We start from the raw sequence: 16770 nt of genomic DNA, 5'->3' as shown, positions 1-16770 counted from the left end.
GAAGCTGAGCTGCTGGTAGCAGAGCTGACTAGAGGCTAGTGGGTAATCTTCTTACCGTAGAGGGGAAGCATGTATACGATTTTGCCTTATACCATCTCGCTTCTCTGTGGCCTCCTGGTTACCCTTATAAGGTGGACTTATTGGGCCTGAAAGCTTTTGATGAAAATATCAAAATGGGGACGCTGGTTTGTGGGCTTGTTATTGTGGAGTGTAAATACATGATTTAGTTCTCCTGCCTTCTGCCTAGAGAATTCCTTATATCCTGTGGTTCCAGACCTTTTAGGCACATATGAGATTCTCTTTGAAATCATAAATTCTGCCTTCCTAATATATTTGGCGACGAGGTGGATGGGATTGCTAGATATAAGATCTCTGTTCAGAAGCAGAAGAACTTCAGAGGAAGAGATGAATATCCCAGGGTGGGAGGATCCATTTTATTCCTCCTTAGCAAAGGAATTGGCTAAAAAAGCCGGACCCTGTGAAAACTGGGAACCAAGGCTACAGAGAGGAGATCCTAAGGATTTGGAAAGGTGTTTACAAGAGGTTGGGATTCAGTCAGGGGCATCACTATCTAGGCAAAGCTGGATAGTGTTATCAGCCTACCGGCTAGTATATGAAAGATTGAGATTAAGTGAAAGAGATGGGGGCACTACTACCCCACAGCAAGAAGGGGAATCTCAGATAGCAGGAGAACAAATTGCTGCTCAAGAACCCACTGACTCAGATGAGAACTTTTCTATTAATGTGGCTAGGAGCAACAGGAGGCCAAATAAGCCAAGAGTGCATCCCAACTCAGCCCAGACCAAGCCTGACTGCCTGCTTTGTCCTTGCCATGGTGGCAGGGGAAGCGAGTGGGGGGAAAATGAGACAGTGTTAGGGGCTGAGACAGAAAACGCTACTAGGGTTCAGGATATCCCTCGCAAAGAGAATGGGAGATGGTTAAATACTCAGACAAGCGTTCGTCCCGTAGAGAGGAGGAGGACAGAAACCAGAGGTGGCAATTTAGTTACGAGGGAATTTCAGGAAGATTTCTCACCACAAGAGGTCACAGATATTTTGAGTAGATTCAGCCAAAGAGTAGGAGAACCATTAATATCTTGGATGGTAAGGCTCAGTGATCAAGGGGCCGGTGGAATATTAGTAGATAAGAGGGACTGTATGAGATTCATAGGTATCAGCCACGATCCTCTAGTTCAGCAAGCTTTTAGGGAACATCATCAGCGAGGAGATGATGCTAGCAGGACTACTCTGTTGGCATTAGCTGCTGCGGGATGCAATAAGAGATATACTAATGATTCTATGTGGCCCACTGAGCACAGACCCTGGTATTCACTTACAGATTGTATCATGAGACTAAAGGAGGAGGTAATGAAGACTGCTATTATGACAGGAACTACAGACAAATATTACAATGATCCCATAGGAATCCCTCATAGGAATTTAATAATTAGGACAGCTCCCCCTGCTTATAAACAACTAATTTTGAATCTGTTACTTGGGGAAGTAGGGACCCATCTTACAGAGGTGATAAATAAGATTTTACAGTTACATGACTTAGGAGACTGGGGAAGGGATAGATCTCGAGAGAGAAGGGTGAATAGCCAGCAAACTTGGCGCCAAAATGGAGTGACAAGAAAAGAAATGTTCACTGCTCTATTGAGAGCAGGGGTAGGTTTCGAAATGATAGATGGCATTCCAACCAATGAACTGTACGGGATACACCGAGATAAAGGACTCGATAACAGGAGAGATAGGGAAATAAGAACTGCTCCTGCAAATGCTACAGATGGTGAACCTTCATACCCAAGTGAATCACATGCTACGGAATACTAGGAAACAGGCCAGGCCCCAGCTCAAATTAAGGAAATACGTAAGCTGGATTGCAGACCTCACATTAACTTGACCATATATGGGAAAAATGGGTCAAGTACAGTAACTAGGGCATTAATAGACACTGGGGCCGAGGCCACCCTTATCTATGGGAATCCAGACAAATTCAGCCATGGAACTCCTATTACCATCACAGGACTAGGAGGGACTGAAATATCAGCCAGACAAGTTAAATTGATGATGAAAATTGGACAGTTGCCCAAGAAAGAATATAGTGTGGTTATTGTGCCTATTCCTGAATACATCATTGGAATAGACATTTTGAAGGGTATGACCTTAAATTTACCTGAAGGGAAATACCAATTTGCTGTGAGGAAAATAGGCATTAATGCAGTCTTAGTGGGGAAAATCAAGATGGATCCAATCACTTTGCCCAAACCTTCTGAAGTAATTACTTTGAGGCAATATCGTGTGCCAGGTGGGCAAGATGAAATTGCCAACGCTATAAGAGAATGTGTTGAGGCAGGAGTGTTAGTCCCTACAACTACTCAATGGAACAACCCTGTCTGGCCAGTCTGAAAGTCAGATGGGACATGGAGGATGACAGTAGATTATAGACAGCTGAACAAAGTGACTCCTCCCTTGTATGCTGCTGTTCCAGACACAGTTACTTTAATAGAGAGAATACAAAAACATGAAGGGATTTGGTATGCAGTTATGGATTTGGCCAATGCCTTCTTTACGATCCCAATAGACCCCAAGCAATGGAACCAGTTTGCTTTTACTTGGCAAGGCTGACAGTATACATTTACATGCCTGCCACAAGGATATATTCATAGCCCAACTATTTGCCACAGGATTGTAGCTGAGCATTTGGATGAATTAAAGCTACCTGGTGTACAGCTTACACATTACATAGATGACATCATGATACAGGGAAAGAATATAAAAGAAGTGGAGGAGAGTTTAGCATTATTAATTGACCATATGAAAAGCAAAGGATGGGAAATCAACCCCGCAAAGGTTCAGGGGCCAGCTCAAACTGTAAAATTCTTGGGCATACAGTGGAATAGAGGACTGTGAGAAATTCTCCCACAAGCTCGACAAAAATTCAAGATTTTCCCACCCCTACTAATAAGAAAGAGGCCGAAAAGTTCATAGGGCTATTTGGTTATTGGAGACACCACATCCCACATTTGGGACAGATTTTAAAACCCTTGTATAAAGTCACCTGAAAGAAATATGAATTCGACTGGGGCCTTGAACAAAGTAGAGCTTTTGAGGAAGCAAAGGCTGCTATACAATTAGCTCTGGACTTATGGCCTATGCAAAATGGGCCAGTGGAGTTACAAGTGACTGTACAAGATGACTATGCAAATTGGAGTCTGTGGCAAAAACAACAGAGCCGAAGTGTACCTTTAGGCTGTTGGTCAAGGAAACTGCCCTCATCTGGAGTGCAGTATACACCTTTTGAGAAGCAGCTGTTAGCTGCATATAGGGCTTTAGTAGAAACTGAGCAACTATCCCTGGGTCATGAAGTGATATTAAGGCCTGGAATTCCAATTATGACTTGGGTAATCAGTACCCCAGCTTCTCACAGAATTGGACATGCACAAGAGGCGAGCATAATCAAATGGAAGTGGTATATTCAGAATAGGTCCAGAGCAGGCAAAAGTGGAGTTTCTGCTTTACATGAATCGGTGGCGAACATTGGCACTGAGAGAAATGAAAAACCCATTGAATCTAAGCAACAGATGGTGCCATCCTTAGTGAAATGGAATAATGGGTATGATGGACTAAGTGTAGAACAGAAGAAACACGCTTGGTTTACTGACGGGACAGCAAAATATGTAGGACAGAAGAGACATTGGAAAGCAGTAGCCTATAACCCCTGTACTAGGCGAACTCTGGAAAGTTCTGGGATAGGGGGAAGTAGCCAATATGTTGAACTGATGGCAGTACATCAGGCCATCAGAATGGAGAAGGGAGGACAGTGTCATATATTTACTGATTCATGGGCGGTAGCTAATGGATTAGCTACTTGGATGCCTATATGGAGGAATCAGAATTGGGAGATTCATGGCAAACAAGTTTGGGGTAAAGAGTTATGGGAAAATATATGGGACATGTCTTTGGTTACGGATTTGTCAGTTTTTCATGTTGATGCTCACGCGACCCTGACCACACCAGAGCATGAGTACAATGCACACGCGGATCGACTAGCAAAGATTGCTACTGAATGTATTGTCCCTACTCCAACTCCAACTGATGACTCAGCCTTAGCAAGATGGGTCCACCAGACCTCCGGCCATTTAGGGGTCCAGGCCACCCACCGATGGGCACAGGATCGGGGTATCAGTATCTCTCATGCATTGTTAAAACAAATAACAGAGGGGTGTTGTATATGTCAATTAGAAAAAGAACAAACTCTTCCTAGGATAGTAACTGGAGAAATAGCAAGGGGAAAAGTTCCAGCCCAAATTTGGCAGATAGATTATATTGGCCCACTACCCCAGGATAAAGGATGTAAATATGTATGTACGTGTGTTGACACCTATTCAGGTGTACTAGTGGCTTGTCCTTATAAGGACGCAACTCAGAAAAACACCTGTAAAACCCTAGATATTGTAAGTTTATACTATGGAACCCCAATGCAGATTCAAAGTGACAATGGGTCACATTTCAAGGGCAAAGAAGTGAAAAGATATTGTGTGTTGAACAATATAGAATGGATATATCATATTCCATATTACCCACAAGCATCTGGGCTGATTGAAAGAATGAATGGATTGTTGAAAGAACAGCTGAGAAAATTAAGCTCTAATAATTCATATCGACATTGGAAGGATAATTTGTCTATTGTTTTACGTAATTTGAATAATAGGCCCTTAGGGGGGAGTACACCTCTAGCCAGCATGATGACCCCAAATTTGCAGATGAGAGAACAGCAAACACGTGAGATCCAAAATATTGAATTTTGGACTGTGAGGGAAGATGTCCCCCTACCATGTCCAGGAACACCTGGTTCGGCAGGATATGATTTACATTGTAGAGAGAATTTTAGGTTGAATAGGAAAGAGATAAGAAAAACCCCTACTGGAGCATGTATGAGAATCCCCAAGAATCATTTTTGACAGATATTACCTAAACCAGGATTAGCAGCTCAAGGAGTACATGTATTGGCTGGAGTGATAGATTCGAATTATCAAAAAGAAATTGTTGTGACACTCCAGAATTTGGGTGAAAAACCTGTACAATTTGGTAGGAATGATAGGATAGTTCAAGTGATTATTATCCCCTGTGAAAAAATACCCTTTGTGAAAACTGACCCTCCTCCCAAAATAACTACTAGAGGGGCAAAAGGGGCTTGCTCCATTGATAGAATAAAGTTGGGAGCTAAGGTATGGGTAAAACGGAAGCCAGATGATATTCCAAAGGCTGCAGAAGTCATAGCCCATGGGAAGAACAACACTGTAACAGTTGTCTATTCAGGGGAAGATAATTACCAAATCGTGCCCCTGAACCATATATTTTACCATGAATAGGGCTATAATATTAGATTCACGGACCCCACAGGTATGGCTGATGCTGGTAATTGACACAAGCCACTCAGAGGGAAGGTGACTTTGTGTGATTAATGGATGAAAGCCTGTACATCTGGGGAAAGTCTGGGAGGACAATCCTAGTCTATCTAGGATGGGATCCTCCTGGTTTCCCTTGTACATCTGGGGAAAGTCTGGGAGGACAATCCTAGTCTATCTAGGATGGGATCCTCCTGGTTTCCCTTGTACATCTGGGGAAAGGCTGGGAGGACAATCCTGGTCTCCATCTAGGGTGGGATCTTCTTGGCTTAGTTTCCTCATTGTGTTCCGTTTAAAAAGAAACATTTCCCATATGAGTTTGGCTCTGATATTGGATCTCTGCATAACTGAAATTTCAACTAAACTGGAGATGATTTTATTTGTAGCATAATAGCCCATACTTGCCTACTCTTTTTATTCTCTGTTTTAGTTAACCTTGTCGCTAGTTCTGTCTCCTGCAGGTTTAAGCACCCTGCAGTTTCCAGTGACTGCCTAAGCATGTAGCGTTCTTGGAATTCCTGCCAGCTCGATAAAGAACTGAACTCTGGAATTGGACTCTTTGGGGCAGGGACACCTCTACATCCAATTTCAGCAAGAAGAAGCTATGGAAAATGAGACCTTCACCCCTTACCTCAAGATTTTGAGCCCCAATTGTTTGAGGGGGGGATGATGATAGTGTTCTGTGTACTTATTTTGTGTTCTCCTTGCTATATTGTTTTATTGTTATGATATTATTGATCCTATGTAATGGATACGAAGATGGAGGGGTGGCTATTCGAATTATTAATAATTATTTTGGGATGATTGATTGAAGAGATTATCTGCCTGGGATCTAGGGGTGGATCACATTTGAATCGTAAAGCAATATTTGGGAATGTCACTGAATGATATGTTTTGCTTTATTGTGAATGATATGTTTTAGTTTCCTGCATAATTGGGTCACAATGTTCTAGGATATATAATTTAATTTGAATTATGATTGGATTGTGCATCCTAGAACATTGTGAGGGGTGGAGTGTAGCCAGAATGGACTTTGTTTTCTTTGAATGACTCAGCTCGCCTCGTTGAGCTTCCCTGGACGCTGGGGCTTGCTCTTCCGGGGCAGGACCAGAGCTTCCTGTGTGATGAGTCGTGGCGCTGGCTGAGGGGAGGTGTGTTAATGTGGTCTACGCTGGGGGAGGGGCCAAGTCAAGAACCAATCGGCCCTGGTCATTCAGGCGGCGCTTGATGATGTCAAAAACTCTATAAGAGGGGAGAGGACAGCTTGAAGATCCTCCTTTCCTTTTCCGGTTGGAGCCAGAGACACCTACAGCCGAAGCTGAGCTGCCGGTAGCAGAGCTGACTAGAGGCTAGTGGGTAATCTTCTTACCGTAGAGGGGAAGCATGTATACGATTTTGCCTTATACCATCTCGCTTCTCTGTGGCCTCCTGGTTACCCTTATCAGGCGGACTTATTGGGCCTGGAAGCTTTTGATGAAAATATCAAAATGGGGACGCTGGTTTGTGGGCTTGTTATTGTGGAGTGTAAATACATGCTTTAGTTCTCCTGCCTTCTGCCTAGAGAATTCCTTATATCCTGCGGTTCCAGACCTTTTAGGCACATATGAGATTCTCTTTGAAATCATAAATTCTGCCTTCCTAATATAGCCTCTTACTCCACATCTCTCCCCTTTCTCATTGCACACTGCATACCAAGCCAAGTGTAGATACTAGAATCTTTCCAGGATCCTACCCAATGGCTCATGCCCATGCACAGGTCATGCCCATGACCCAAGCACAGGGAGCCCTCTCTGGTCCCCCAAGCCCCATGCCCTTCCTGTACCCTGGTCACCTACCTTCTGGGCTTTATGCCCAAGGCCCTTCCAATGCCTTGTGCCAGTCCAGGATCCTGGTCACACCCTTCTAACCTCTGTGCCAGCCCTGCTCTGTCCATTAACCTCCTGGATACTCCTCTCCTCTACTGCAGGAGCTCAGTGTTGGGCTCATGGTGTTCCTCCTCCCCACTTTAGGGGAACTTCAACAACCATATGGATGGTGCCTCAGCCAACCTCCTCCTAAGAGCTCCTCCTTTACCCCACCTCAGCACAGGAGGCTTTGCTGGCTTACTTGAATTAATTATAGAACGTCCCACATGAAATGTTCATAATTAGTTTTAGAGTTTTGTTTGGAGTCTTCGTAACGATAAGCAGAAGCATATATTTTATAATGCCAATGTACATTTCACTTGGGAGTTTGGGCGAGGGGCAAAAGTGATCGTTGTCATTATCGTAAGTACTTAATGAGTAAATCTAAAAGATTATTATGAGTAGTATATTAGACCACCCTGAGGGGTTCACGATACATTTTTTTCATTTTCGTTGAAAGGGATTCATGGGACAAAACAGCTGGGAACCACTCACCACTCTGCCATTTTTGGGCTTGATTAACCCTAGCCCTTAATGTGTGCTCCCTTGGATTCAATCTTCAATTCTCAAAATTCAGTTCTTAAATCCATGGATCTAGCCCTAGTGTCTTCCTGACCCACAGTCACACATCACCAACTGCCTCATGGACATCCCAAGTCTGATGTCCCACAGCCACCTCAGACTCGACACATGCAGAAGAGATCTCTGCATTTCTTGTTAAATCTTCACTTCTCCCCTACTACAGTCAAGGGTACCACCCCTTCCAGAGACACTCCCACTAGGGCCTCAAAGGTATACTCAAATCCTCATTACCTCTCACCACTTTGCCCATCCAACATGGTGCCAAGGCCTGTCAATTTCACTTCTACAACATCTCTCCAACATGGTCCCTTCTCTCCTTGGATGGGGGGGGGCAGTCTGCCTGCCTCAAGTCTCTCCCCACTCCAGTCTATTCTCCATTCACCCACCAAAGTGATTTTTCTAAAGCACAGGTCAGACCTCCCCTACTCAAGAAAACCCAGCAGCTCCCTATGGCCTCCAGAGGCAAACACAAAATGCTCTGTGTTCAAAGCCCTTCACAAGCTGGCCCTCATACAAGTTACTTCTCCTGACTCCTCCTCTGTCAGTGCCTGTGATACTTCCCTCTTCACCTTTGCCTCGGCCTCCTCCAAAGCTCAGCTCAAGTGCTACCTTCTGCAGGAGGCTTTCCCTCCTCCCCCCACAGCTCCCTGTGCTTGCCTTCTGGGATGAACATGATTTTTCCCTCTAGAATGAAAAATCCCTGAAGGCAGGCACCAGGTTTGGAACTTTATGTTGGCCCCAATTACAGCAGCACCCTGCCTGTAAGAAGAACTTCATTAACGCCTGCTGTCTGCCTGAGTCAACTGAAAAAAACTTGAAGTGTGGGCTGGGGTTGGGTTCTAAAGGACTTTAAATGCCAAATAGTTTATAGATGAATCTAGTGGTAATAGCGAGCCATAGCAGTTCACTGAGTGGGTAAATGGCACAGCAAGATCATTCTGGCAGCTGAACAGACGACGGTTCATGGGAGAGAGAGAAGGGGCAGGGATGCCCTTGTAATAGTCCAGAGGGGAGGTAACAAAGGCCTGAACGTCTGTAGTGGCAGAGTGAGTGGAGAGGAGGGGATGTGGGATATGGGATGTGGGAGAGAAGACCTGGTCACGAGGACCATGGACAGTAGCATCCAAGGAAAGCATGCCCTCCCAAAGCAATCTGGAAGGAGTCCATGCTGCCAGACCAGAAGGGCCCAGAGGCACTGTAGGAGTGAGAAGACACCTCCCCCTCCCTGTCTGGCAGGGGTAGGGGGTCCTGATGTTGCAGAGAATGTTAGATGGGGGGGGGGATGATTTGGCAGCTCAGCAGCCTCAAATACTTCCTAACTGTGGGATGCCTGCTAAGTCCCTTCACCTTCTGCCTCAGTTTCCTTCTCTGTAAAACAAGGAATTATCACCTGCCTCCCAGAGTTGGGAGGATAAAATGGAGTACTATTCGCAAAGCAGTTTGCAAGCCTTACACTGCCATGTAAATCCTAGGTATTATCATTGTGGTGTGATCTCTTTTTTCTTATTCCTTTTTCCCTTAAAAAAATTCTTTGCATCAGAAGTCCTCAATAAGAGGGGAGAAAGAGGGGCACAGAGGGAAATCTAGGAGACAGAAAACAAAATGTCAACAAACACCTGATTTTAAAAAAAGTTTGGCTTTGAAAGGGAGAAAAAATGGAGGCAAGTACCTTGGGAAGCTAATGGGCCCTTGTGCAGGGTGTTTAAGGACCACGTACCTTGGGCATGTCTGTGGGCATCAAGAAGGGGCCAGTCACTTCTCTAGTTCATCAGTCCTACACACCCCCATGGCCAAAGTGACTGCCTTTAAGTTCAGACCTGACTGCACGGCTTCCTTCTTCAAACAATTCTGTGGGTTCCCCACCACCTCTGAGAGCAAATAGAAAGTCCTCTCTTTGACTTTTAAAACCCTCATTGGACAACACTCCCTGCAGGCTAAAGAAAACCTGCCTCTTCTCTCTTCCTCATACACAACGCCATTTCTCATCACCATGCTTTTTCATGGGCTGTACCACCTACCTGGAATGCACTTCTTCCTTATGTGCACCACATAGAGTCTCTCCTTTCATGTAAGATGCAGCTCAGGGACCATATTCTGCAAGAAGTCTTTCCTGACTCAATGAACTTCCAGGGCCTTTGCTCCCAAACTATCTTGAATTTGACTTCTTTGTACAGACTTGCCATTATTCACCACCAACATACATTTATTAAGCACTCACTATGTGCCAGGCACTGTGATCAGCTCTGGGGACACAAAAAGGGCAAAAGACAGCCCCTACCCTCAAAGAGCTTACAATCTAATGGGGGAGGGGGGCAACAAGCAAACAAAGGTGTACAAACAAGCTATAGACAGGATAAATAGAAAATAATGACCAGAAGGAAGGCCCTGGAACAAAGAAGGATTAGGAAAAGGCTTCCAGTGGTAGGTGGGATTTTAGTTGGGACTTAAAGGAAGCCAGGAAGGTCAGTGGTCAGAGCACAAGAGGGAGAGCACCCCAGGCCTGGGGGACAGCCAGAGAGAAGGCTTGGAGCTGGGATGGAGCTTCTAGTCAGTGGAACAGCCAGGAGGCTGATGTCACCAGATCAAAGTGCACATATTAGGGAATCAGGTGTAAGAAGTATGTGAAGGGAGGAGGAGGCAGGTTAGGAAGGGCTCTGAATGCCAAACAGAGCATTTTGTGTGTGATCATAGAGGCAGCAGGGAGCCACTGGAGTTTGAGTACATGGAATGACATGATCAGACCTGGCCTTAGGAAGGTCACTTTGGTACCTGGATGAAGGATGGACTGGAGGGAGCAGAGACCTAAGGTCAGCAGACCTCAGAAGTCACTGCAGCCATCTAGGTGTGAGGTGATGAGGGTCTGCCCCAGAGTGGGGGCAGCAGCAGAGGAGACAAGGGGGCATGTTTGAGAGATGCTACAGAGGGTAAGTCAACTGGCCTTGGCAACAGCTTGGATATGGGGGTGGGGGACAGGGGTGAGAGAGAATGAAGAGTCCAGGGTGACTCCTAGGGAGTGAGCCGGTGGGACTGGGAGGAGAGGGTTATCCTTTACAGTGATAGGGAAAGTAAGGGGGGGATGGTTTAGGGGGAAAGATAATGAGTCCCATTTTAGACATCATGAATTTAACAAGCTTAGTGGACATCCAGTTCAAAATGTCTGAAAGGCAGCTGGAGATAAGAGACTGGAGATGAGAGATATTGGGGCAGGAAAGGTAGGTGTAAGAATCATCACCATGGAGATGGTCACTAAATTGATGGAGATTCCCCAAGTGAAGCAGCCTAGAGGGAGAAGAGGAGAGGGACCAGGACAGAGCCCTGAGGGACCCCTATGTTTAGAGGGTGTGACCTGGAGGAAGATCCAGCCAAGGAGACAGAGAAGGAGCAGTCAGAGAGGTGGGAGCAGAACCAAGAGAGAGAGGATGTCCTGAGAACCTCAAGAGGATCAAAGAGAGAGGGGTGTCCTGAACCTCGAGAGGATCAAGGAGGAGAGAGGGGTATCCTGAGAACCTCGAGAGGATCAAGGAGAGAGGGGTGTCCTGAACTTCGACAGGATTGAGGAGGAGAGAGGAGTGTCCCAAAGATGCCAAGACAGTTGAGGAGAGAGGGGTGTCCTGAACCTCGAGAGGATCGAGGAGGAGAGAGGGGTGTCCTGAGAACCTCGAGAGATGAGCTGCCTTGAGAACATGCTGTGACCAGGCACCAAGCTGTGCTTTGCCTGCCCTCTGTGCCAGCTGCTGTTGGGACTCTTTGGCCACCATTTGGCCAATTCATGACTTTTAAGGCTCAGAAGACAATCCACTGACTCTGCAGCTCTCCAAGGCAGGTCATTTCAGGTGACCTCTGACCATTCACACCAATTCCCCCATTCTAGGGTTCTTTGGAGTTACTGGACCTAGTAGGGTCCCTGACAACCATGCATCCTGTGATGCTCAGGCCATTGACCAGGGCAGAGAGCCAACTCAGTCCTGGGGGTCTGTGGTCTGCTATTCAGGCCAGGCCCAAACTTGCACTAGCCAGTCCTGCAGTCCTTGTGGGGGGGAGGGGGCGGGGCAGGCAGATTTCCAAGCCAGCTAATGCCAGGAGCTCATTCTGCTTCATTGATGAGCTGTGACAGATCTCTCGCCCACATCCCAACAGCTTGCATCTCACCCTAACGAGTCACCACACACACATATATCCGGCTTCAGCTGCCCACGCTCCACAAGCATCCAAAGCAGCTGAAGGGAGCATTTTCTATCCAGAGCTCAGGGAGGCTCAAACAGTCAACAGTGTCCACATGGACTCAGTCAGTCAGCATGTATTAAGCACCTACTACGTGCTGGGGAGACAAAGGCAATTGGCCCACAGAATGATGGTGCACATACACACACACACGTCACTGAGTCCCACTGGCCAGTGAACAGAGGACCCCTGGGCCCCAAAGACATTCCTCTACCTTTATACCCATTAAAGAGACATCTCCAGCTTCAAAGTCCTGTGGCTCTCCACAGCTTTTGAGATTGTCCCATCAAAGGAGGAGCCCTGAGCACAGAGAGAGGCAAGGGTCCCCCAGGGCTATGGCCATCAGTCTGGCATGCTCAGTACACTGGCTTTGGAGGCACGGTCACAGCTTTCCCTCTAAGTCACAGAGATGGGCAGGGAAGCCGCTGTGCCCCCTTCCTCCATTCTTGGAGAAATAGCCCCAGATTACTTCCATGGCCCAGCCCAGCAGTCCTGGAGGATAAGAGCTTAAGAGGACAGGGGAAAAAGGAGAGAAGCACCCCTCTGATCACCACTTTCAACCCTGGAGGATTCTCCTTCCTTCCCAAAGTGAAGCTCTTTGAGAGCTGCCTCAGAGAGGGCCCAGAGAGCATGGCGACCACAGTTGTACCCAAGTTTCATCGACCTTCACCAAGTTTGTTCCTTCCCTCCTCCATGGAAATTCTGAAATGTCATTGTGTGCTTCAGATGTTCCAAGTGCCTGCAGGGCACACCTACTCTCCAGGGTGTCCTCAGGGCTTCAGCAGAGCCTGATTTGTAGAGGGCCAGCATGAACATTCCAGCTTGAGGATCAAAGCACACCAGAGGAGGAATTTTATCCTTTCTCCTCTGTCTACATTGACGAAATATGTGTGTGCTAATATACATAAATAGGTTTATTGCTTCATAGAACCACGATCATCCAGAAGGAAGAGTGTGACCTTTCAGTGGCATGTTCCACAAGGACCCTGACCCTCAGACTCCTGCTCTACAGAGAGATCAATGGGAGGCAGAGACCAGAGCATCCTTCAGATGTGGCATCAGGGCCACAGACATGGGAGGTGATGAAGAGAGATAGTGAAGGCCCGTGAATGTTCATAAGGGTTGGGCCTACAACAAAAGGAAGGAGCCCCACCCCCACCCCCCCTTGCCCAGAGTCAGCCAGGACTGCTGAAGGTGGTCCCTTCCCCATTCAGGCCAGTCAGTGCTGACACGATCATGGTCACTGGGCACTTGCTAAGAGCCAAAGGGCTAGAGGGCAGGCCCAGGATGAAACACCCATGATAAACGAGAAGCCACTGTTCTGAGTAATGGGGAGCCACCATACATGTTCTGATCTACAAGCTTTCCTTGCCACCCTTGCACAGAGAGAGGAGAGAGCCCTGATTTTTAGGCAATTAAACAGGGTAAGCAGCTTCCTGAGGCTGGCACTAAGCCTGGTGCTGAAAGCTCACAAACAAACTGAGACCCAAGTCTCAAGTCTGTGGGTGAAGGCAGGGTGCAGGGTGCCACTCTTGGACAGACCACCAGAGGGCAGCACAAGCCACTCAAACCAAGCCCAAGGCCCTTGTCATTAACAAAAGAGGAAACTTTGTCCGGGAGAGGATGCCACTGGCTGGAATCACACAGGGTGCAAGAGATCCAAGGGAGACGGGAGGCAAGACTTCTGACTAAACCCTGGGCTCCTGCGGATCTCTGGAGGGAGACACATCCAGGGCTCTGCAAACCTCCAGGGGTCTCCAGGATCCCACTGCTGCGGCCCCAACTGGAGGAGCTGAGCTCCCTGAGCAGGACCCTGGCTCTCCAGGCTGCCAGAGCTAAGGCTGCTCCCTGCCCCATCAGGTGCCTAGGAGAGGGCAGGCAGGAATGACGAGGAAGTGCAGGTGAGGCGATTCAGCACTTTCAAGGCCCCAGCTGGGCTGGGGATCCGGACAACAGAAGACCCTGCTGTCCAGGAGCCAACGTTCGTAAAGAGAGACATCCGTGTGCACACAGGCAAAGCCTGGCCTCTCCTCAGCAAGAGTGGAGAAATCCTGCAGGGCGGGGAAGGGCACACCTGCCAGCCCAGGGAACAGCAGCATTCTGGGACAGCCAAGGGATGGCTGGATCTGCTCAGAGCTCAGGCTGGTCTCTCTGCTAGCTGGGAAGTAGGTATGCCTGTGTGCAGGAAGACAAGACAAGACTCCCCATGAAGGTGGTGCTGACTTTAAGGAGGGTCAGAGAAGAGCCCAGCCTCCTGCCTTCCCCACATTGACCAGCCAAGATCCAAAAGGGGCAACAAATCTCAAAGAAACAATAGGAAGCTCTGCCATCCAGCTCAGGAGGGCACAAAGCCAACCCAAAGCCAACAGGCACAGGAAGAAGGGCTGCCAAAGGGAAGCCAGCCAGTGACCTGGCCAGGGAAGCTGGAGCCCAGAATTGGGATAGAAGATGCCTGGGGGGCCCGCAAGCCCAGAGTAGGCGGAATACAGGCATGTTGGGGAGGTGGAAGCCAACGGCAGCAATCCCAGAAATCAGAAGCGAGAAGACACAGAGCATCCTGTCCAAAAGCACCAGAGAGGGGATTCTGGCCCAGGTGCAAAGGCTGGAGACGGGAGTAAAGAGAACATGATGAAGAAATCTCCTGGCATAAGCACTGGCCAAGACATAAACACTCATATAGCTACAAGCAATTTCATTGTGTCTCTCCATGAGTCCATTAGCAGAGCTTCCAACGTCCTCCCAACCGCCACCTAAAAAGTCTTGGGCATTTCCTTGAGCAGAGATCTTCAGGCTACCCAAATATGGTGTCTGGGAGTTGTGGAGGCAGGCCGGGTGCAGGCCTCGGCCAACCAGCTGCTGGTCCTTAAGACACCATCATCCAATAACACAAGAAATGACACAAAGTTATCTACCCAGAACAGGCTGCGATTTGCTTGAGGGAACGGTCCTTAGTGGCAGGGAGCACATTCACGTGGGTCTCTCCTTGAAGAAAGGCCATAGTTTTTTCTCTGCTCTCCATTAGGAGGTGGGAGGAGCAGAGCCTGGCATTTCTGGTCTGGGTCTTCCCGAAGTCCTTTGGATAGCATTCTTATCTCTTGGTGCTTTCTTTCTCCTTCAGCATTGCCCATGATAGACGTGGATGGCCAGGAACAGCCCTATAGTTATTAAAATGGTGGAGGCCCCCAGAAGACCTTGAGACATCATTGGTGCAGGGCCCCAGAGGTTCAGCACTGACCTCCCTGTCTGGTCACTGAGTAAATCAGACCCTCAGGAGAGCTTTGGACTGGCTAGGAGGTTTGGCTGGTGGACCATGAGGGGCAGACTGGAGGCACGGGAACTCTACTCAGCTGAATTGACTCCTGGCATCCCTGATGATGCCTGTCCTTGCTAAACAGAGAGACAGCGGAAAGTGCCCCGGGCCTAGTTAGGAAGACCTATGATATTTGACTGCTGCCTCAGTTTCCTCACCTGTACAATGTGGATCACACCAGCACCCGCCTCTCAGGGCTGTTGTGAGTATCCAAGGAGAACCAAGGTAAACAAAGCGCTGTTGTTAGCACTACTACAAAGCAGCCACCAAGAGAACCCGATGGGGACAAGGCCCTAACAGTGGAGAGGGTCACCTTGGGAGGCAGGTCTGCAAGCCAAGGAAAGGTGAGCATGGGGTGGCTCTAGGCCTGTGCTGAGGCGCACAGAAGCTGGCCTGGGCAGCCACTGGGTTCCTTTCTCCAGCTCTGGCCTCCCGTGAGCCTCACAAGCAGCTGCTGACCAGGCCACACTTGTGCCTATGGGTCCCATCTGGCTGGGGTTGCTGCAGAGTTACTGAATTAGGAGGTGGAGGAAGCCCCCAGGCAGGCCCAGACTGTCAGCCTCATGGAGAGATGGCAGCTGGGAAGCTCAGGACATGTGCATCTTGGGGATTCTGAGCTGAAATTTGGAGAGAGGACGCCAGTGTCAGCGTGCCCTGGTGTGGATGCCCCTCGCCCCCACCCTCCAGGGGACAGTGGTTGAGGGGCTAGTGCTGCCACATCCTCCTCTTCCACTGGCCCAGCTCTGGGGGTCTCTGGGCAGCTTCCCCACATGATGAGGATGCCCACTGTGCACCCTGCCGTTTGTTTTAATCGCTACTGTTGGATTAAGGAATGAAGATTACAGCCCACTAGGTAGCGATTGGGCAGCCAGCTGGTGCCTGGAGTCAGGAAGCCTCATTTTCCTAAATTCATGCTTACTATTTATGTGACCCCGGGCAAGTCACTTCACCCTGTTTGCCTCAGTTTCCTCATCTATAAAATGAGCTGGAGAAGGAAATGATAAACCACTCCATTATCTCTGCTAAGAAAATCCGAGAAGGGGTCATGGAGAGTTGGACATGACTGAACAAAAGAATCTAGATAAAGCTCTTCCACACAACACTGCCTTTGCCCATCTCTGGTCTTTTCCCTGGCCATTGCCCGGGCCTGGAATGCTCATCCTCCTCACCTCTTACAAGATCTTCCTTCAGGACACAGCACAGGCACCATGTCCTCCATGAAGCCCTCCCTCATCCCACCAGCTGCTCGCTCCCTCCCTCCCCACCCCCTTAAAAAAGAAGGGGAGGAGCGGTCTTTGCCCTCCAGAGCTTCTGTTCTCATAGTGGGAAGGGGAGGGAATAA

The sequence above is a fragment of the Trichosurus vulpecula genome, chromosome 6, assembly GCF_011100635.1.
Source record: "Trichosurus vulpecula isolate mTriVul1 chromosome 6, mTriVul1.pri, whole genome shotgun sequence".
In the NCBI taxonomy this organism is placed as follows: Eukaryota; Metazoa; Chordata; class Mammalia; order Diprotodontia; family Phalangeridae; genus Trichosurus; species Trichosurus vulpecula.
This window is presented reverse-complemented; position numbering follows the sequence as displayed.